This window comes from Catharus ustulatus, chromosome 3, assembly GCF_009819885.2.
Source record: "Catharus ustulatus isolate bCatUst1 chromosome 3, bCatUst1.pri.v2, whole genome shotgun sequence".
Classification (NCBI taxonomy): domain Eukaryota; kingdom Metazoa; phylum Chordata; class Aves; order Passeriformes; family Turdidae; genus Catharus; species Catharus ustulatus.
Window position 1 is genome coordinate 11022649 of NC_046223.1, and position 24162 is coordinate 11046810.

General features: G+C 40.4%; 1 long non-coding RNA gene across 1 annotated transcript; it reads left to right on the forward strand.

Annotated features, from left to right (window-relative positions):
- Window positions 1-5964: 5964 nt before the first annotated feature.
- On the forward strand, window positions 5965-19748 carry LOC116994119. The gene is made up of 4 exons (XR_004417416.1): window positions 5965-6071; window positions 6848-6945; window positions 17154-17255; window positions 18396-19748. It is a non-coding gene; the product is annotated as an uncharacterized LOC116994119 (long non-coding RNA).
- Window positions 19749-24162: the final 4414 nt, after the last annotated feature.

Consider the following 24162-nt stretch of genomic DNA (forward strand, 5'->3'; position numbering starts at 1 on the left):
TGGCGAACAGTTTGCGTTTGTGTGATGGGTTCTGAATAAAGGAAAAAATAAGTGTGATCTCCTGGTTCCTTCACGAGGTCAGGAACAAACGCCAGGTTTTCCCCTCCATGCCATGAGCTGTGTCGCTCACTGTGAACTGCAGCCTGTTACAATTGGGTATCACACAGTATGACCACGAGAGGGGTTGTGTACTTAAGAGAATTACATATTGTGTGGAAAATCACGCTGTGAAAGGCCACTGTCCACGGAGACAGAGGAGTCCTGCAAAAATCAACTTTATTCGTATAAAGGGAGAGAGCCCACTGAGCCATATCCCTGTGGGATTTCTCTCGACTTCTTGGGGGACACATGTTGCCCTACTCCAGGTACAGCCTTCCCGAACCATCTACCGCATATCCCCCTTGAACATGTATCCCCCCCCTCATAATGCATTGCAAGACCATTAAAATTAACCATTCGCACACCCTGCGTGGAGAAGTTAAAATTCATAATTCTTTAGGTCTGTGCATTTTTCCCCAAAGTTCAGACGTTCAGGCTGTGCTTTGCTCTGCAACAAACTTGCACGGCTTGATGTTGGTAAAGACCCCCACACCCATTCTTCCAGAACTGGGCAGATCCTTTCAGATCGAGTCTTTTGTAAAGACTTTAAGCCCATTTCTCCTATCACATATGGATAGGAGAATCTATATGTGTATCTTTATGGTTGCAATTTTTTCTACCTTTAATTTTACAGAATAGTGAGAACAATCAGAAATTTTAAAAATACCAGAATAAAGGCCATAATATTTGACTTTTTTAAACTTTAATCACACCCAGATATTGAGAATGAGGAAACAACAGGGTTGTCATACCTAGTAGGACGAAGAGGCTATGGAAACAAACATGGAGCAATCCAGTGGCATGCAGCTGTGATGGAAGGATATCCTGCACAGCTTTACCTGGGTACGGATTGCTTTCTAATATACATATGGTTAATGATCTTATTTTAATCTGCTTTTCAGAGCATGGCACGGTTTACATTGCTGGTTGAAGCCAGATGCATAAAGCAATTGCCTTAAAAGCCTGCTCTTTGTCCAGAAAAATTAATTAATCTGTGTGTTTTAAATCCCTCAGCTTGTTGAACCCAGCATAGAGGGCTCACTAGGGGAACTACGCCCTGTTTCCTACTCTGCTGTTGGACTTGCTGGGTAATTCTGGACATAGCACTTAACCAGCCTGTGCCTTAGTCCCTCAAAGCTGGATATGGTATCATGCCATCTCATACTAATGCTTGTGGATAAAGCATCTGCAATATCTTAGTGAGAAATGTTTCCTTTTAGGTTCAAATTATTTGTCAGACAGCTGTGCCTCCTCATGTACAGTGGTGGCAACATTTACTCTGCTCCAAGGCAAACCATATTTTAATACAGAAGTGATGAAGTAAAAAAGCAGCAAACTTTCTTCACTAACTTTTCTGAAGTTAGATAGTCACTAGATCATTAAATAGGTCAAATATAACATGTAACTCCTTTTTAATAATGTTTTGTGACTTTTATCAGATTGGCCTTTTCCTGTCAGGAATTTAGGCTATCAGTTAAAGAAAATGCTGTATGACAAAGAGTTAGTTTGATAATTGCCATCAGAATTTACAGTGTAATCCAACTCTCTCCAGATACAGTGATACTGAAGTCTGGCAAATATAAATTATTAACTTGCTATTTATAGCCCAGCATAAAGATTTCATATCAAAAGGGTACAGGTTCTGTACCTGAGGTAGCAGAACTTACATCCTGCATGGTATAGTCAATAAATTCACCACTGTTGTTACTACCAACTGTTGTTGTTGTTAGCTGCTGGATAGCCATAAAGTATTTTTTGTATTTCATTAAATGTCATGGACAGTGCAGGAGAGGAAGTATAGTGTGATTTGAACAGACATCTCTCTTAGAACTTATTTTACCAATTTAGCTGAACTGAGATATTACTTCTTGTTTTAAAGATTAAAAAAAAAAAAAGCAGTGTCTGTAGAAAGAAAAACTATCCACAGTTTCCTAACAGGAGAAGGTGGTGTGACTTGCTGTGACTTTTTTGAGTGAGTAAGACATCGTGATAGAAGATAATAAAAGTATGGTGACTAAGCAGAACGCTGAAGCTTATCAGAGGAGGTACTACCTCTCTCTTATTCTGAGTTTGATAGACTTTTATGGACTTGCCAATTAAGTGCTCTGTGCTTATCCTAATGTGTAGGCATATAAACAGAGGCAGGAAATATTCAGAATTAAAAGGGGAAATGAGTTATTGCAACAGCTGTCCTATAGCTCTGCTCAGTATAGAAGAGAAAGGAGGATCTAGTGATATCTTGCTTGCAGCAAAGCAAACACTGTGTTTCTTAATCCCACCTCCACTCCCCACAGAGCCCTCACTCCCAGAGTAGGTGTATGGAATTTGGACCTGTAAAACTCTGGCTCACTGGAGAAACTGATGCCAGTTCATTCCTATGCTGATGAGGCTTGTTCCCATGTTGTATTGACAGGGCAGGAGAAAGACATTCCACCTGAAAACTAGCATTAATCTTTTCAATAATCTGCTTAGTTTCTTATTGAGGCATTTTACCTTTGTCTTGGATTTATTTCATTACTTTGCCAGAAACAGAAGACTAGAAATATTCACAGAAAGTATCCCCTGACTAAACACTGATTGTTTTCTGGATTTATCAAACTGTGGCTGTAGTAAGTTAAACCCAGTCTGGATACTAATGAATAGATCATGGTTTAAAGGGCAGCCCTCAACAGGCACACCTTCAACGTGGTGTGACTACCTCATTAGCATCAAGGAACTGTGACCTTCACCCGATCCTGAATATCTCACTTTCCTGCTTATCAAAGCCACCCACACTCAGGTGCCAGAGACAGTGTGGCCATGGGAGTCAAAGCAGCAGAATTTTTCTGCTAAGAAAAGACAACTTGGTTGTCAAACTGCACCAGAGTGAGAGTGCCGAGCAGGCCTGGATTTCTGTGAAGGACAAAAGGGTTTGGATTCTCCTCCCCATAAGCACCACCCATTCTGAGTCATCTGAGCTGAAGTACTGGCATAATTGCGAAAACATCTTCACACAGATGGTATGATCCAGTGTAGGCTACATGAGGATTCTTGAGTGAGATATTTGGCTATAATTAAAATACTATGAGGAGAGGTTTTTCTTGTTGGATATTTTTCACAAACATTTCTTCACAGGGTGGACAAAATGTTTTTCTTTTTTAGTGCCACAGGGGTACAGAGTATGAACTTTATTTTTGTTGGCACATTTCCAGATAAACATAACACATTGTACAGGTTTAAAACTTTGTGTTTTAAATTCAACAAAAATTCCATTTCATGTAGTGTCTCTAGCATATGTCCCATCTGCCATTCAAATCTCTTAAAACTCAAACAATGTTATCTTATAGAGTTCAGACACTGCAAATCATCATGAATTTTGACCACTGTAGATGTGATGATGCTTTGTCACAAAAGCCCAGAGCCATGCAGGGCATACACTTGTGATGATTTCACTAAAATTTAGGGGCCACAAATAGTTTTATGATAAAGAAAATCTGCCTTCATAGCTTTGCTTTTTATTTTAAACAATTTAATTTCTGAGACCTTAGGATGAAGCAGTGAAATGTGCAGATGAGATGTGTTGGACACTGGACTCATGGGAAACCCCTGGATGCTCTCTCTGGACCCTGTTCTCCACTGCCCTAAATATTTTGTAGCTGTTTAGGCATGTGCAGCGGATGCAAGGTATTAATACCTCTGAATTCTTCACTTACGTCAATGATAACATTTTGAGGCCAATTTCCAGAGATATAAATGGCACCAAATGGAATTTCAGAGTTTCAGAAACCTGATTTCCAGAGATTTCAGGTTATTTTTATACCAACTGAAGTGAATGAAACCATTTTCTGAAAATTGGGTTCCAGATATTAAAGTCTGGCAGGCAAAGCTGGGTTATCCAAAATTAGATGCCAATTCTGAAAGATAATTGTAAGTGATGATCTCATAGGGGAAGTCTGAGACAGAGTTAAGACTAGAATCTAAATCATCTGATGCCTAAGTCCTGTGCATTAACATTGATTTTTTTTTTTTAGTACTGTGAGCTTGAATACTGACTTGTTAAGAGAATAAAAACAGTTTTCAAAACTCATCCACAGCACATGCAAAACAGTGTTTTGATGTAATTTGCTGAATTCTGGTAGCTGAAGTAAATTTGCATCTCAAATTTCCAAAGAAAGTGGTTTCAAATAAATTCATTCTTTAGTATAGTGAAGTTAAGCCCCCTGCAGGTAAATACTACTTTTAATTAATTGATTAGTGGATTTTTTCCCCCCATTCTTTATCTGTTTTCTGCACTTCTAAAATCAGTTCTTACCAAATACTTTTTTTCATGAGAGTATCTGTGGTTGCTGTAAAAAACTGTACATATTAGAAAGCAGTATGGTTTTCCATTTTTCCTATGAAGGCAGGCTGAGTGAGCTGGGGTTGTTCAGCCTGGAGAAGAGAAGGTTCTGGGGAGACTTTATTTTGGCTTTTCAGTACTAGAAGGGGGCTTTATAACAAAAGTGGCAAGAGCTGCCGTGACAGGACGAGGGTAAATGGTTTTAAATGGAGAGGGCAAGTTTAGACTGGACATAAGAAAGACATTTTTTATTACAAAGGTGATTAGACACTGGCACAGGCTGCCCAGAGAAGCTGTGGATGCCTCATCTCTGTGAGTGCTAAGAGTTTGACTAAATGAGAGAGACATTTCGGAATGCAGTGCAATGTGTTTCATTAAGGAGCTTTTTCAGAAGGCATACAAATTATCAATATCTGTTATTGCTGGGAGTTTGAATTGCACCTTTCACTTTTTCTCAAAAGACTTGGTATTTTAAAAACTTTTTTTTAGCCATGTCAAAAACTTACTAAGATTGAGAATGAAAATGGGGAAGTAGCTCAAATATGTGGATGCACCACTAGCTTAAAATCAAGGAAAACCTCTTTTCTTGTCACACTCAATATCACAAACTTTCAACTAGCAACTTTGTAGAGATTATTTTCCCTGAAGTTCAAATTGAATAAGACAAACAAGAAGGAAAGAAAATATAGCTTGTGGGGGATGGGGGAGGGTGGGGGTGGGTTTGTTTTGTTTAGTTTTTTTGTATTTTGCAGGTGAACATTGCATGTATTTAAAACGTTTGCATGAGAATTTTTCTGCTTCTTGATTTGGTATTGATACTGATGGCTCAGGCTAGATAGTAAGAGCAGAAGGTGCATTCACTCGGATTCCAGCAGCCAGGCTCATGAAGAGAAACTCTCAAATGTGAATACAAGATTGTGAGGTTGTCACCTGATTGATTAGAAGCAAATAACTGTCAGACAGCTGAGTGTGCAAAGCATAAGACTGCCCTATGATTTCTCAACTTTGGCAGTTTTGATGCCACTTGTACTTTAAATTAGTATTAATACTTGAGGGGAAAATGCAGCCTTCCTCTCTTTAATCAACAGTTTATAAATGCAGTAGCACATTTCAGATTCAGTAATGTATTTTTATCTGGCAGTTGATTAATGTACATAATAAGATGGATAGGCCTTGTGCTGAGATGCAGAACAGTGACACACAGCATAGTGCTGCTTCAGAAGGAAACAGTCTTTTTATTATTATTATTTTAATTAGGTGTCATAGCTTTGGATATCTATGAAAATCAATAGCTGTTTTAAGATGGATACAACATATTTCACGGTTCTCTAGTTCGTGTAACTTACGTAAATATTTGTTTCTGGTTATTTTTGAGGAAACATCCTTTCTACGCAGAATTAGCTTTAGAATCAAAGCTGGTGTTGGGAGGAACACCCTGATAAGTTTACAAAGCAGCCTGTGAGGGAGTGGAGATTTGAGACAGGAGGTGGCAGCCTTGAGTAGCAACGCACGGCTGTCTCTGCTTAAAATCAGATCCAAATGGAGCCAGCTGGGCACAAATAACTCAGCATCTCAGCCCTCTTTCTTACACATCACAACGACAAGCAGCCTGGATAGCGAAGATGGCAACAACTAGCGTTGTCCTTTTTGCCTGGTAATTAAAAATGTAGTTAATTAATACTTTTAATGCAAAACTGTATGAGTTTTCCTAGATTTTTTAAAAATATTTGGATCAGTAGTTGTAGCAGGAAAGACTGCAACATACTGCAAAGGCAGAATTTAATCTGTGTCATTCTCATCTGGGTCTGTTTCTTCTAACTAGGAAAATCATGTTGCAGACAAGAATAACTGATAAAATATGGGGCTGATTTATTCAAATAAAAGTTGTGCCTTATTCTTGGTCTCCTTTTTGGTATCCTGGAACACTGGGCTCATCCCTTAACTGAGGGGTACAAGCAGGTTATGAGGTACTCCTATTTCCCTCATGAACTGAGACACAGTAATGGCAAGATAACATGCTTTTATTAGCAATATCACTAAAATTTTCTAATGTATAAATCAGCAGAAAACCCTGCAACTACACAGTCTCAGCAGAGAGAGGAACTTGATGACATCATTGTTTTTCCCCTGTGAAAATGCTTAGTTGGAAAAAGACAAAAAAAAGATTAAATTAATCAGAGTAACTCGATGCAACCTCCCACTTCTAATCTTTTTGAAGAATGTGAACAGTACCATTCACTGGTAAAAAATGTAACCAAGAGAGTTCTGCAGCATTATTCATTTCTACTGGATATTCATACTAGGAATTATACTTGTAAATTTTATTATTGTAAATTTTGTGTATGTATTGATTGATTTTTTTCCCTACAGCTCCACATTTAAAAAATATGTATTTTGGGCCAAATTTCAAGTTACAATTTTTTCTTTCAGATGCATGTGAAAAGTCTTCACTTGTAAGTTTGATAAGCAACAAATCCTTCAAATAGAACAGGTTGCAATTCTGCTCTGCCTGGAAAGTACACACGCATGTAAGTCCATAACAGAACTAATTTTCTGAGCTTGTTTTTTGTCACAGTCTGTAGGAAAAAATTAGCATTTTCCTCTTTCTCCCCTGTGGCTTGCAGTTAACCTGTGCATGCACAGATCTGCCTGCTGCATGCAGACACCATAGTTTGCCTGGATGGATCTGAATGAGCGACCACATTTTCTGTGACAGTCTGGTTCTGTTAGGCACAGTAGACATTGTCAGGGAGCCTTCTGTTTAATCTTTTTATTAAGCAAATATTTCCTTAAGTTTGCATAAGCAGTCACCCAGCCATGGCATAACACAATCCTTTAATACCGTCAGGGTGTGGTGATTACATTTCCTTAGAGACTTCTCCACCATCTAACTACCAAAAGTAATTTATTCCCAGTTAACACCATCACTTACTTGTTTTATTTCTTCACTTCCTTTGTCTGTCACAGGCAGGCAGATCAGGGAGTTAATAGTTGTCTTTTTAGTACAAAAAGTAGTTGGGGGATGATTTTTTGAGCCAGATTCCCTAAATAAATAAGGCTTGTATTATCATTCTCTGCCTATTCCAACACTAAACATGCCACACTAAAAACATGGAACCCCACTGGCCATTTCACTTCATGTGAAAGAGAAACAGGAGATTCATTCTTCCAGCTTCCCAGCAATTTTATGGAAGTGGATGGCTGAGGGAAGGAAAGAGAGCCTACTGCTACCTTCTAGTATTAAGGTACTTGTTAAAGTAGGAGATACATGTCAAGTTTTGAATATCAAAATACAAAAAAATATTGATATTTATTTGGAGTTAAGATGAGTACCTCCCTTTTTGTGTGAGTTTTTTTTTAAAGGCCACTGAAACTGAAAGAATGTGCTTGATACAGATGATCAGTACTGATCACTACTTTATGTTGCAGGCTGAGTCATAACAGTTGTTCTGTGCAATAATTTAATTTTCACTCCTTCATAGCATTTATGGGATTGGAAAATGTACCAAAAAGCATTTTGTTCTATGAGGAAGTGCAATAAACTTTGGCCTTATCATGTCTGTATTGCTGGAGAAATATGGTTTTCTTTTTTGAGTAGGTAGTTTTGGCATCTTAAGGGCTCTCTTTCTGATTGTTGCTTTCTTGGAACAACAGTAGCTGCAGCCTTGGCTGGATTGGGACATGGAGAGATGTTTTGTTCTAGATTCAGCTGTGCAGAGGAAAGAGGTTTTCCATCCGCAGCCACATGGATGCTTCTACCTGCTACAAACTGGCCTATCATGGATAAGTTTGTATGGGTTCTCCCTAATTCATACTAAGCACAAATAGGTGTATCAATTTAAGCAGTTTAAAATCTTGGTCTCAGGTATGGCAGCTTGCTCTGCCTCACCTGAATTAGCAGCACTGCCATGGACTTCTATTAGTACCCTGAAAAGCGCTCAGGAACTTCTGAGCTGGTTAATCTCATCCACTGGCACTGCTAGATGTAGAAGAAACCACCTCTGCATAGCCTGAAGCCCTTTTGGTAATTCACAAGCAATATGGCATCATGGGCAGGACTTCTGCCTGCACAAAAGGTGAGTGAATACCCTTTGGGGATTTGAATATCTGAGCTCAACAAACAGAAAGAAAAACATTGACTCATATGCTTTTACAAACCAGTTCCAGAGCAGAGCCACATTATAAATTGGCCCACATGTGAAAATGGCTTCTTATACCAAGAAAAACTGTAGATAAGTGGAAAAGGTACTTGAAGAACTATTTAGTGGTTTGGAGCACTAAGGAGATCTATTCTTAGAGTATAGTTTGGACTGTGAATGGCATGAACAGATTTTTAGGGAACCTTAGCCATGTGTGGGGTAGAAAAGTCTAAGAGAAATGAGAAGAAGTCCATGAGCAATGGAATAATTGAAGCCTGTTTTCCAATGGGTTTGTGGAAGTTCTCCCTGTGGCCTGTATGGTCTTTGTCTTAGATGGATTGTCTGATGCCTAGTAAGAATGAGGCTTTTACTACACTTTTGCATTGCTGGAGACACCATCTGGATCTCCTCTTTTTCCCAGCTGGCTGCCTATTTTCACTAAACTTGGGATGATTTTGTGTCTTGCAACCTGTGATTCATTTTCAAATTTAGTTGAAAATCAGCACTGGATTCAAAAGTTACTCTAAGAGGAAGTGAAGACAGCAGAATAGGCACTCACACGCAAAATATGATGACAAAGGCCTTTTTTTCCTTAGGGAATCAGAACAGTTGGAGAAGGCACTTCCTTCATGTTTGGTGATTTCCAGCACTGGCAAGGTCACCTCAATGGGACATAGAAAGGGCAAATGGAAGCAGCTTTCTAAACTTAAACCTGCTTTCATCTTAAAGCCCTGTTTTATAGAGAACTGAGGGACAGGTTTACAATATTATACTCTTGTGGGTCTTGTTGGCATTTATTTGGAACCTGGTTATTCATTAGTTGAAAATGTGCTAGAATTCCAGGAGTTGGTCTATATCTATACGTAGATTGCATTTCTTCAACTGTTTCTTAAGTCGGTATTACTGATACAATTAATTTTGCTTGTCACTCCAAAATTATATATATTTGTCTAGTGGGGATGAATGAGAAAACAAAATCCAGTAGCAGGTGCACAAAGCAATCTACCTGAACATGTAGGTCAAGTTTAATAGGCATATTTTATGTACCAGAACAATTTTCTGTAGTTGTTATCAACATCTATATCTTTGATTTCCATCTAGGTAGGTAAGAACTCCATTGTTTTGCTAGTGCTTTGGTGGACTTGAAAAATAATCCTCCTTTGACTATTTGAGAACATGTAGCTGAAATGTCTGGTAGTGACAAGTTATACTTCTGTCCCAGGGAAAAAACACAAAAGCTTAAAATGGAAAATGAAAGAGGAACCCATCAGAAGAACTGTTCTGTGCGCATGTCCTCTCTGTCTCTGAAAATTTCATTTAGCTCCAGGCATGGGCTTGAATAACCTACCTCATGATTATTAGCACCAGATAAAAATTTTTTCTATACAGAGAATATGTACCTTTTTATTTTACACAGGGAATGTATACCTTGTATCAGTCTTGGTAAGAAAGAAAGGTGGGTTTCATGTAGATTATGTCATAGCCTGTAAGAAAAGATATGTCTTGACTGCAGAAAACAAAAGGGCTTTATCTAGGTGCTTAGCCAAGTGCAAACATTTTTCTATCAAATAGAAAATATCTGTTGACATAACTAGGATGGAAGAATCTGTATAGATAGGTGATAAAAAACCTTCTTTGCCTCACTGAAATTCTCAGTAAAAATGTGCCCTTCAGTAGGGCTTGTAACAGAAGAATATTTCAATTAAACTAACTGTAACTTATGGTTCTAGAAAGTAGTAGAGCTTCTACAAGTACTATATGTACAGTACACCCCAGGACGTGTTGTCTAACAGCACAGCTCCTATCCAGGAATAAATACTTCTTAAATCTAAATAAGTTACAGTAATTTCACGAATACAAGCCGCAGCAATTAGACAAAAATTTTGGTGGAAACCCGGAAGTGCGGCTAATATTTGGGTGTGGCTAATTTATGAACAAAAATGTGATATCTGCCCTTACCTAGTATCATACCAGTCCAGTCCTGAGCCGAAACAGTTTGAAATCCATGGTTTCCCGTTGTTCCGACAATGAACCAATCAGCTTATTGCCTGCCTGTGGATGGCGGCGTTACTGAGGGGCGGGGGTTGTTATCGGGGTGAGTTACCTCGGCGAGTTACCTTGGCAGTTCGATAAAAGTGTGTGATATTTCTCTGTACTTTTTAAAGTGTTTTCAGTCTTGTGCGGCTGCGGGGCTGGCTGGGCTCGCAGGGAGAGGGCTGGGGGAGCCGCTCAGCCCGCAGGGAGAGGGCTAGAGCGGCCGCTCAGCCCACGGGGCTGCGAGGGCCAGAGCGGCGGCTCGGCCCGCGGGGCTGCGAGGGCCAGAGCGGCCGCTCGGCCCGCGGGGCTGCGAGGGCTACAGCAGCCACTCCTGTGCCAGCACGGAGATGTGGCTCCGCTTGGAGCTCAGCTGCCTGCCCGCGCGGCTGAGCGGCTGTTTAAAGGCAACGCGGATCCATTGGGAATGCTCGCAAAATGACCGCACTATTGTTCCTGTCTTTTTTGGCTTGTAAATAAAGGGTGTGTCTTTTTTCACTTGGAAACAATGTTTCCGAGGTCAGCAGTAAGCCAGTAAGCCCCGGCGATCCCACAATTGTGTTACTAAATGACGACTTTGTGAAAGTTCGCAGCGAACTAAAGTGCGGCTAATATTCTGGGTGCGGCTTATCTATTGACAAAGACATCAATGTTGTCAACACACCGGATATGCGGCTTATACTCCATGCAGCTTGTATTCGTGAATGTACTGTAATTTCTATCCCTCGTTTTTATTTCTTGTATTACTCTGTGATGCAGCAGACTTCTGTATTAAATTCCTGCCTGCTTGGTCTTACTTTTCCAATTTTAATAGTCAATCAGTTTGCAGGGCATGAGCTCTTCTTCCAACAGCCCCAGTTTATAATATTGAACAATACCGAGGCAGTGAGATCAGTATTCCCCTCTGTAAGGAATTTGGGGTGATGTCAAACCTGCCAAATGACTTTCACAACTGGTACAGGTGGTGTGGCTGTGGTGTTTGAGTGACTCCTGCCTGAGCAGTCCTGGCCTTGTAAACCAGTACAGGTATCTTGACTGCTCAGACCTGTGCTTGCATAACCTTAGCCAACATCTGAATCAGCTCCAGGGCCAAGAAAGGCAATAATGGTGGGTTTTCCAGGCTCTTTAGGCCGTTTTCCTGCACACAGTGTTTGCCAGCAGGTTAGAACTGAGCCTTGTGTATCATCTATGAGTATGTATGGGAAATAAGAGCTATCTTCCAGTACAAGGCCTCCTTTAGATTTCATGAAGCTTAAGTGCCTTCTTTCTGTTAATACCAACAGGTTATCTACTACTACTGCCTGAATCTAAATTATTAATTTGAGGGGATCTTTGTACTAATTGGAGTATGCAAATAAACTGGTTCTTCTGATTGTGTGAAGAGAAGGGGTTTGTTTGTGCAACGCTGGGAGCAGACATGTGTATGTGTTCCTGGCTGCAGGAGGAACAAGTTGTTATGGAACTTGGAGACTGGGAGACTGCTTATGAGAAGTATTACTACATGTTCATCCTATCCTGGATAGCCATTCTTTGAAACTCCCACTGTATACTGGAAGTATCTGTATCATTAAAATAAGTTTTAACCACAAGCGCTGTGTGGAGTGTGACTCTGGTGCCTGACAGCAGAGACCATACCCAAAGCAGCTGTGGTCTTCCTCTTAACATGCTCAGTGTAAGTCACAGCACCTCAGGTCACATTTTCCAATGCTATTTTCATCGTTCCTTGGGTAGTATTTTGAATATTATCAGCTTAAAAATTAACTGTTGCCCAAGAATATTTCACTGGTATCTAAGGAAATCTGAAGGCTACCGGGCAGTCTTTCATTTAATTTTATTTTTCTTTCCTCCTTGCCCCATTTTTTCCCTCTTGAAGCTGACACAGCCTCGAATATAGAGATTTTTAGTCTCTGATCTCATGCCCTGAATTATGACCTCCTCACTCCAGACCAATTTCTGGTAGTCATTTAGCAGTACCTCTTTCTAAATGGAGATATGAAAGTTAATTGTGGAGACAGTGAAGTTAGAAAGCATGTAGTTTAACTTCTAGAACCCAGGCTAAAACTTTAGTGACAAAGCATGGAAACTCTGGGTTTTTCCTAATGAAAATGAACAGACTGAATTATTGAGACAATAAAGATGGAGTCTCACAATCTTTTCAGAAGCTTTGCTTTTCTTATTACACAGGTTCACTTTTCTTATTGAAGAGAATAGAAGTAATTGAAAAAGTAAAATGAACCACCCTCTAAAGGCCAGCCAGCTTCTTTCACCAAATGGTCAGTAGGCAATAAAGAGAAAGAGGCAATTCAGAAGATAATTCCTTCTCTCCATCTTTGATACCCATTTCAGGAGAAAGGAACTCATCCCTCAGAAGAAGAAAGGGATGCAGTCTTGTATGTGCAGCTATCATTGCTTAGCTTTCAAATTAACACTAACAACCTTATCCAACCTGTTTTTGTGACTGGAACCTAATGAAAACGCAGTCAACATTTGCAAATGCAAAGCTCTGCAACTCTACTATATTTCACCCTGCTCCACAGAGCAGCAGAGGAGATTTTTAATGTTCCCATTAAGAACAGAGTGCTGATTTGGCTCTGTGCTTCTTGGAAACTGTCTTTGCTCTGCTATTTCCTGTTATTTTCTCAAGTTTTGTATTTCAGAAGAGAATGGGGACCAACTCAAAATCTCTTTATGTTTGTGACAGTGCGAGGTGATTCCTTGGACAGATGTAGATGGATGCTATTTGCAGGTGAAAAGCAAATGAAGAGCAAAAGCACAGCAGAAAGTTTTCTCCTTTTAGTTGTGAGGCTTTGATGCCCGGCTGCCAGCATGCCACAGTGAGCAGCCGCCCACAGTGCTGACCTTGCTTGACACGTTCAGCAGACGCTGCTAAATCTTGTTTCTTCAGACTTTCAGCATTTTTCATGACTGTTCCTCCTTTCGTGCCGAGACATGAACCGTGAGTCGGGTCGTGCTCGCTCTGGAAGCTCCTGTGACACCTCACCTATGTAGGTGGCCTTATTTCAAACCTTTTTTAGATGCAAAGTTGAATCAAATGCTTCAAGAATCTATGGATGAAGTGGCAGGAACTGAATGATTGTCCATAAAACCATTTGCACTTTTTGTTTTGTGCCCTTGACAGATCAATGGTTGGGAAATTTGTTCACGTCATCGGCACCTGCTAGCCTTGCTATGCAGGAATAGTCATTTCCTTTCCAAACATGACTGGCTTCTGATAGCACTGGGAAATTGACAGCTCTTACACAAAAACAGGACTCCAGTTTCCTCTTTTCAATTTTCACTGAGGAAAGGAGTTGTTACTGTTATGGTCTCATTGCTCTGTCCAAGTTCTCTTCCCCACATAACTGCTTTTTCACTCCTTCATAACCAGTCTGTAAATAGTACACAGCCTCATATCTACTGTGTATGAGATTGTCGTGAGATCATTTCTTCCCCAATACCACAGGCTTCATTCTAAACAGAGCTGCACAACCTAGAGTGAAAATATGTCCTTCTTTTGTCTCTTTGTTTTTTTCTTCCTCTTTTCTGTGGAAGAATAAGAGAGTGAAGAATAGAGTGTCTATCTGGTGCTGGTGGTAGGGCTTAAGAAACAACATCATGGAACTGAAGTGTACTTTTCGTCCTCTTTCTTTGTCATATCAAAACATTGATGTCAAGTGTCACTCACATTGCTTTCAGTTTTCTCAAATGTCAGAAAGCTGTTGCGATGACTTCTTTGTAAGGGGTGTTTAAATCAGCAGATATGGAATCAGTGGTGCTGGATAGGACATGGGCAATTGCCTCATCTCCAGCCTCAAGTATCACCTTTGAAGAGAGCTGCAAAGGAGTTTTGTTGCTGACAATGAGATGGTGAATTTTGTTGCCACTCTAAACAGCATAAAGCAGCTGCATTGGCTTTACAAGGAATCCAATGGTTTGCTCTCCCTTAAAGTCAGGGTAAATTTTTTGTGCATCCAATGCCTCCTGTCAGCTACTGGAGATAGAGACAGAACCGTGGTTTTGTCTGTGCTTTCATGTAGCATTATTAATGAAACAGGTAATCCTATTTGTCTAAAAATCAGGGCAAAGATCTCTTGTGTTCTGTCCATCTGTTCCAGACACCAACAGCATGCTCATCACCATGGTATTGGAACAGCCTGGTACACAAATAGCAATCAGCAGTTATTAACATAATATTGTTACTTGGTCCATAAAGCTAATATTGGCATAGATACAAGACATCACTCACTGTGAGACAGTTTCTTGGCTGATGTACTTTGTTCTGCCAGAATATGATAATGTTCTGTATAAAAGTCAGTAAAAAGGATGCTTTTTTTGTTGTTGTTTCATGCAATCAGCAAAAATTACCAGTATAATATAAACATATCAAAATTTTGTCTTTACATCCAGTAATTTACAATCCATTGTTATCTAGTTGTAGAGCAGCATTCTTTAGAAAACAAAAGGACTTTTCTTTTTATATGTAGTAGATAAATCAAACCACTGAAAGTTCCCCTTTCCTTTCTTTCTTCCCCAGCTGCTGATATAGACTGACACAGGAGTGGCTTTTTGCATGCAGAACACCATCTGTCTCAAGCTGGACCTAGATGAGTTCAGGTCTTTTCAGCAGGTGATCCGTAGTGCAAAAGGAGTGGCATGTGATTGCAGCCCACCAGGAATCTCCAGGTCTCCCAAAACATCCTGAACACCCACAAAATATGGATATTCCTTATTTGTCCTTACTCCCTTTCATACATTTCATTTATACATGTTCAAAAGCCCAACTTCAAATGCCTCCTTTTTGTTTGGGCACTTTTCCCTTGGACATAATGTAGGGATTTTTTTCAGAATTGAACAGACACACCTTTAAAATCCCTGGTATTTAAATTTCTCGTTGAAAGGAGTATATTCCTCTGAAGTGGCACATTTGTGGCAATCCAGTTAAATTTATAGCCCATCTATTGTTTTTCTTCCCTTCTGTTTAGGTTTGAAAAGACAGGTATTTGCTAAGGAAGGCAGGAGCCTCTCTTGAAATGGAAAATGTAAACTCCCTCCTTCTGAATTATTATAATTTTTAAATAAAGGGACTCTTAGGCAAAGATACGGCAATAGGAATACAGTTCTTTACTAGGAAAATTAAAATAAAAATACAGCAATACAAAAAACCAAAGTACTGACAGAGTCAGAGTACAATCTGACACCCTCTCAGTCAGGGTGTTGGTAGCGGTCCCATTAAATGGTGGCTGCATCCTCCTGGAGTGACAGATGTGGGTCTGTTGAAACAGTGGTCCTGTTGAAGGGTGCAGTTTTCTTCTGAAGGTCTAGTGGTGGTGTAGATGGGCCTAGGGGTTTTTGGGGGAATTTAGTGGAAAAAGGCTGCGTTGGTGCTCCAAATCTCAATTTTTATCTAGGCAGGAAATCCTTGGCTCCTCCCTCTGGGTGGAGCATCTCCCAATGGGATGATGTAATTTTATCAGTCATGCAGTGGGACTTAATGGCTTATTAAAAGAAGATATCTTTCTGGAGAGAGGATGGGTTGTGGAAGAAACAAAGAAAACTGCCCTACCTGCTTTTAATAGCTGGCTTATTAACAGAGGATATTCTTTCCAGAGTTATGAGGGATGGGTTATGGAAGAGATGAAAAACACTTCTCTACTCGGTTTTAATAGATGGTGATAGAATACATACTTCTGGTTGCATCTTGCATGGTACCCCAAGACACATCCTTAATCAGAATATATTCCTGGGAGACCTATTTTGTAAACTTTTCTACAAAGGCTTCTGTATCACAGCAAGATGGAGCCTTTTCCTCCTGCAGCTTCACAGTTGTAGTGTTGCAACCATGAAACAAAAGTGAAACCAAGGCATTACGGTTCCTGGGTTTTATACACAACAACTTCTGCTCACTCTAGAAGGCAAACTGCTGCCAAATTAACATTTCTGTAAGCATTACAGTGCCCATACAAGTGCTGCTCTAATGAGAGGGAACATCTTTATATGAGCTGGTTGTGATGATGTCAGTAGGGATGAGCAGATTGTGTCCTCTTTCAGGGAACATGAAACTTAAATTGGTCATTATGTTGGTTCAGTCTCCATTTTTATATCAATTGCTTCCTTTTTTTAAAAGTAAACTACAATAACTAACTACTATTAATAATTAACTGTTAACTATGATGACAAAGTAATTAAGAAATGTACATAAATGGATTCTTAAGGATACTGTTGCCAAATGGAACCATCCATTTGTTTGGAAAGGCCAACAGGATCTTGTTATAAAAAAGAGGATAATTTTCTCCACGTTAGCTCTGTCTTGAACACTTTTTGTGTTTAAAATTAATAAAATGAATAAAAACTAGCTTTTGGCTCAGCTAAGGGAAGGAGTCTAAAGTACTGAGAGATTCTGATACCTGTCTAGATGCAATGAAGGGCAGAGGGCAGCATTTTTATCCTGTCATTCCCTGTTATCACTCTTAGTTATTAAGCAAGTGGTAGGTATTAACATCAACTTTGACTCAAATATTTAATAGACATGACAAAGTGCATGTGCCCCATGTTATTTCTTTCAGGGCCTGTCTCTGACTGGATGCATGCCAGATTGTCCTTTGGGATAGAGCCCAGTGAGAAAGAGAAACGGGTTTGAACTTGGCAAAATGGCAATAAGCATAAAGGTACATTTGGAAGTTTCTTGGAATGTTCTCTCCTATCTTACTATCCTAGGCCAGTATCTCAGTTCTCTGCAGCCAAATGCTTCGGAGCAATGTTATAGAGAAGAATGAATAATTTCTGACTCAGTTTAGTGGGTTTATCAGGACTGAAAAAACTACAGCTGGACTAAATGCAGTGTCCACAGCTTGTATCATTAGCTCTTTTTGTCATTCTACAGTGACTGCCCACCAAAAGAAAATGAAGATGCATTGCTTTAGCTTTTATAAGAAAGATTTGTGGCAGGTTGTGTTTTACCCCTGAATACAAAATGTTTCCAGGGGCTGTTAGATCTCTCTGCTCCTGTGCCTGCACTGAACATTGCAACAGTACATGTTGCCACTGCAGTTTCCCTTTGTCCTCTTAATTTGAGATAGGCTGCATCCTCCCCAGTAATCTTTGAGATTTATGACTTATAGCATAAAATGTAACCACTAAAATAGGGCAGATGTTTTTTCTGCACAATTCTGAATGACTGGTCAAAGCAGGATTTGGGGGAGAATGTGTCATAGTTTTATAGAACTGGGTGCCTTTCAAAATAGCTGCTCAGAGTGGGGTGCTCATTCAATTCGCCACGTGTTACACTGGGCACACTCTAGAAAAGATCAGACATCGCTTTGAATTAACAAGGAGGGCTGGGATCGCTGATATTGTTAATTATGTGTTGGTGGAAAGCACAGTAGCCCATTGTGCTTTCTGAACTAGAGTATTAGAACAAAAAAAAGCAGCGAAAAGTCATCACTGCAGAAGCTGTCACCCTTGTTCCCTTGTGTGCTGTCTCCTCTATAGGGAGGTCTCATGGATACCAGAGAGGAAAGCAAATGTAGTTGCTTTGATTATTTCTTTTTTCTTCAAATCCCATCACACACAATAATCCTGTGTCTTTCTGCCCTACAAGATGTTTTGATGCTCTTGATTGAGGTATGATGTTGATCTTTGAAAAGCTTTTTTTCTTAAGGTAAAAGGAACAAATAATTTCAGTACCTTATCTCAAATAATATTATTTGTAATTATTTTTCACAATAGCAAATGGAATATAAATAGGTAATGGTGAATTTATAGCTCCTGAAATTATATCTGTTCTCTCTCCTTTTGCTTGCTTTCAGGAAGAAACTGGAGAGCTGCTTCATCAGTGCCAATCCATACTGTGGTTGGTCTCATGAAAAGGATCATATTGATGAATTAGTGCATCTACCCTCCCAGCCATGGAAGAATACCTCATACAAAAAAATCCATAGGTGACTGATAGGTGTGGTAAGCAGCCTGTGAAACTTGGGAGAAACATTCTGGTACACCTGGAAATCAACCTAGATCTAAATTACCTGCCATTGTGGATATTTTAGACTTAATTCATGCTTTTCCACCACAATTCAGAACACTTCCTTTATCTGAACAGCTTTGCTTTCTTGTTTGTTTGTTTTTTATGTTTGTCAGTCATTACACAGTGCTATTTAGAATCAATTTAGCACCCCTCCATGTGTTAAGTGGTTGTGGTGAGTGATGATTGCAGGATTAGCCTGCTAGTAATTAAATGTTGCTGCCTCTTAGCTTGAAAATGAAACATCTCTGTGGAATTTAAGAGTTTTTTACATTATTTAGGTTGGCTGTTTCTAAATAGTATAGGTAGGTTTACCAAGTTAGTGCAGGCACAGTGCAATCACAAAAAAAAATTAAAAAAAAACAAAAAGAAGAATGGGGAGGAGTATAGAGAGAGGAAGAAGAGAAAAATAAATTGAGAGAAGGAAAACAAATTCAACTGATCATTAAAACTTTGAATTGCATGGAAAATTTTCCACACTGTGCTGAATCTTGGGTATAATTTCCTAATTTTGGCTTTGTACAATCTAGATAAAGTTTCCTATCTGGACTCATTTTTACTCACAGATGGGTCTTCAAAATTTGCAAGTGTTGTGTTTGTTGAAACCTAGAGGGGTACCTGTCTCAGTAAAGCAGAGGCTGGGTTCCTTACTGTTTGTGGACTTCATGGATGCTTGATTTTCATACTGGCTTTACCACTATTAAGAGTTTGACCTCTTGAATTCACTGATTAATGTTTTAAGCAGAATGAAGGCCTTTATAATTTTTTCAAAATCTGCTAGGAAAAATCACATCATTTCACCATTCAAAGACAGTTCTTTGCTTCTTCAAAAACGTATTAGACTGATCTGTCCTGGGCTCCTCATAGGAATGTAGCAGTGTAACCTCATATGATACAAATTATGAGCTTCTGTTTGAAATAATAGGGATGATGTCTAATCCTAATTTCTTCTGATGAACAGACATCAGAAGGATTTTAAATAAAGGTTGTCAGTGAGAGGCCTGCAAGCTACCCTCACTTAGCTCTGTCTGGCCTGTGTTAGGGTGAAGATGAAGGCATTTGAATGTCTTAATCAAAGCAGAGCAAGAGCTTTTTACCTTGAGTTCTTGTTACATTTAAGGATTCATGCTGAATAACAACAATAAAAGATTAATCCCATCTGTTTTTCTGTTGACTGTTAGTTTAATTTCATGTATGACAACTCAAAGTTTAGTCTGCCAGCCAATGAAGGTATGCAGTTATCAACATTACTGATAGGATAAACCAATTATGTAAGCTTATTTTCAAATCTCCCCAAATCCCATAATACTTAACAAAGTAAAACCCCTAAGCTAAAATGTACCTGTTTACAGAAAGGTACAACATCAAACAGAGGTTTCGTTCAGAACTTTGGGTAGACTAAGTGGCCTTGTTGGCTGCATTTTTTTTCTCTGTTGCCATTTTTAGGCATAAAGAAAGTATGGACAAGAAAAACACAGTTGTAAGAAATAATTGAGAGAGTTTTCAGAAAGACTCCTTTGCTTGCAAGGCTGCAGACACCCAAGCCCTGAACAGTATGTTCTGTGTCTTGAGTGTCTAGCTAGTGCTGCATCTTTGAACTGTAACAGTATTTCCCAAACCCTGTGTCTAACCATTGCCTTGGCAAGACTCCAGATTAATCCTGTGGGGAGAGGAAAGTGCCTGTGGAGATTAGCAAAAGTTGCTTGTCCTTTCCTCCTGAAGATATGCATTTGTTCCTGGCTAGTGTAGGAGGTGGCTCCTCCTTTCTGCATTTGTAGCCACCATGGACACAGATAATTCCAGAAGGTCTAATAATGCAATTGCAGGCCCAAACGTCATCACAGAGGTCAGAGACTCTCTCTCCTGACACTAAACAGTACATGCATGTGCAAGCAGTGTCCCAAGCCTGCTCATAAATGCCCCAAACCAAGTTAGATGGAGACTCCAAGGGATGAATGGGGTGAGAGACACAGAGCTCACTTTAAAATCCAGCTCTACATCACCAAAAGAAAAAACTATGTTTTTCTACACAGAACTCCAGATTCTGTAAAATTTAACAGGAAAAAATACTACTGTGCTGATGTTCCTTCATGCAAAGCACCCAGAAGAAGACTGCTTTAAAGAAGAAATCTGGATTTGGCGGCAGGATAAACCATTCAGTTAGAAATCCTTCCTATTGCACCTGCATGGTCTGATCCAGCATCCAGGCTAAGGTACTTTCTGGAGGTGCTTAGTGTTCCCTTTTTTCTCTGCCAAGGGCTGAGAAAGATTAAAAAAACACAGACAGATTCAAAGTTTAGATCATGGAAAGTGTGAAATAATATTGCCAATGTCAGGCCATGAGATAAAGGAGGCATTCTGTTGTTGAATCACACATTGCAGGCCCTTGTAAGTGTGCAATACAGAAAGTATTGAAGATGCTGTGCAAGACAGGTGTGGATGAGCAAACAGAGGAGGATTGTGAGCAAAGAAAAATTGAGAAGAAAGTTTTTGAAAGAGGAAGAGGTCAGAAGAGATCCTGGTGGCAAAAAAGATGATAGGGAAGAAAAGTGGTATGACAGTAGAATGAAGGCTGAAAGAAAGCACAGCCATGGATTTAATTTGCTGCTTTTCATTAGAAATGTATCCTCTTGCCAGTTCTGGATGCCATACACATATGTAAGAACATATGATCTTTTCATCTTACCAGGGTGAAACTGCCTTCCAGAACTCTGGTGTCAAAGACACCTACAAGACCCAAAAAACAACCTTCAGTATTAAATCAATGTCAGTGTGCAATAACATCCGGTGCCAGGCAGGGAGATGCCAGCTCATCTGGGTGAGTATGTGCCAGAGCATTTGGATGGTAGTTGGCTGATGAATCGAACTCTTAAGCAAACAGATACTTAGACAAAGAGCAGAGGGCCAAATTCCAGGGAGCACTGCCCTGCTATCTCCCCTGTGTTGCAAAATCTGTGAGTCAGAGGGAGAAGACAGCCCTGAGCAGTACCTGCAGGGAGTACTCTGACCCCCACTGCAGCAAACCTTGTGTTTCTGGGCCCTTTTCAAGTGTGCTTCCAGGCAGGACTCTGCCCCGATGTCTGTGAGGAGGTGAACCAAGGTCTGCAGCAGGAACAAAGGGTTCATTTGCTGAAAGGAGGTGAGTGCTTTGAGCAGGAGATCAGGAGACAGCACCCTCAAGGCTCAACCACCTGTTGCAGAGTTGTGGTCCAGAGTCTGAGCTGCCATTACAAAAACAAACAGGCCAGGTCCTCAGCTGGCACAGAGCCGCAGAAACTCAGCACATTAGCTCGAGCTGCATCTTCTTTATTGCTTGGAGCACTGCAGGTTATGATTGAAAAAATGGCCAGGATGGAACAGATGAAGTAAAGCGTACTGAATTTACCAGCAGTCTTAAGTAAAAGCCTAAGTTGCTTAATTTATCCTTGGAATCATTTTAGCAGTGAGCTTTTTTTACATTTCTTGTGGGTGCTGTCGTAAATGGCCTGTGGGAACAGTGGAATTGTCATATCTGGACGTTTTCAAGAATATCACTATTGAGATTCAAATAGATGCAGCTGAAGCAGAGGAACTGAGTAGATAATCTCTTGGAGTCTCTTCCAACCTTCTTTTTTGCATGATTTTAGCAAATCTGTTCAGTTGCTGTCCTAAGGTGGCAATATTACCCTGCTTCCAGAGACTCATGTTCCAGACCCAAACCCCTCTACTTCCTCCATGGCTACTCAAACAATACAAAATGTAGTTTTGTCGGTTTTGCAAAATATTGTGAAATCAAGATCTGAACCATGGCAACAGTGTGAAGTAAAAAAGAAAGATATCAAAGTTAATAGGTAACCTGCTTATTACAGCGTTTCATGTCCTACTCAACAAAATTTTCTACTTCAAATTTAGCTGACAGTTGCCCTAAAAACACAAGTGTGCTCACAGCAATACTGAAGCAAACTAGGCTTGAAGAAAGGAACCACAACAAGGTGCTAGATCTCCTTCTAGGATTTTCCCAAAAGAGATGTAGCTCACCAGGGTTGGACATCTGCTCACCAAGCATCCTGCTATCACTTCACATCCAGGTGCTCTTGACACTCCCTCCTGCCGGCACCTCTTGTCTCCTGCCTGTGATTGGGACCAACCAGAAACCTTGGGCTCCATTCCTCTCACTGTAGGAGGTGAAAGCACAGGCCACATGTCCAGCCAAAATGAGAGGTAGAGCTGGACATCAGCCAGTTCCTGGTGATTCACAGACCAGTAAATTCTCTTTATCAATGTGTGATAGTGGACCAGCTCTTTTAAAAAGTTACGGAATACCATTGTCCTCTCTGTGATTATTTTTCGGACATCTTACTATATCTGAGTATGGGTACATTTGTACTTTCCCTCACAAGGGTACCATAGGTCCATCAGCAACTTACTTTTCCCTTGCCTTTTACTTCTCAATTCCTAAGAATTAATAGGAAGAATTTGTTGACACCATTTTAGGTATGCTGCTAAAATGGTATGCATCTGAAATGGCCTGGTTATATTGTCTAAAAACACTGATAGCTGACAAGTCCCGCAGAGGAATTATGCAGATGGGAGGATTGTGAGCGAGGCAAGAGAGGCACGCTGCTATTGATAAGCTAAAATCAGTGTTTGTTCTCCAGCACTCCCAGGATCCAAACAGCCAGTTGCAATGTTGTGTGTTCCTGGTGCCTGACCTTCTCCCGAGGCTGCTGTGCATCTATCAGCCTGCGAGCTTCCCACTCCATGCACCAGACACTGAGAAGGGGGAGGGGAAGGGAAGGGCAGGGAAAGGCAGGAGGGCAAATAAATACCTGTATTGCTTTTTTTCCCCTGATTTTATACACAGTCCAGGGAGAAGGACCTTGCAAGGGGCAAATGATTTCTGAGCACCGCTGTGCTAACATGACAGCTTTATAGGGAGACAGTTCTGGGTCAGGAGCCCAATTCCTCCTACCTTTGGTTCAAGAACTGTTACACAAGGGAATGAAAGACATTTCCAGGGTAAAGTGTGGTAGAGTGCCAGATAACACACCTGAAACCTTCTTTTGCCCTATGACTGTGTGGTGTGGTTATAAAGCTTAATGGATCATTTCCTAAAAAAATAAGGGCAGAAAAGAAAGGCAGATTGGATCCCGTGCAGGTTGCTGCTCTCTGCAAGGGGGCCCATCCCAGTCCCACTGACAGCCCCACGGCAGGGGGGGAATGGGGGCTCTGTACTGCAATGCAAAACCTGCATTCATACACCTGCAACATTTCTCCTCCAGCATCTGTGATGTTTTTCCTCCTTCCTTTCCCCTCTTACACCTGACTGCAGCCACTGAAGCTTGCTTTTACTCTCCCTCCCATCCTCTGTCCACTTGTCCCCTCATTCCTCAGAGCTCCTCTGGCAAAGGTCTTTTGTGGCCTGGGAAGGAGAGAGGTGGGAGCAGGGGAGGGCCGATCACCTGAGTGGAACCAGGAACCAGCAGAGCTCAATCTCAAAAACATGTGTAACATGAGTTAGTGGGTCAGGATGCTGCCCCAGGACTGAGGAAGTTGGTTACAGGTGGAGCTAGTCT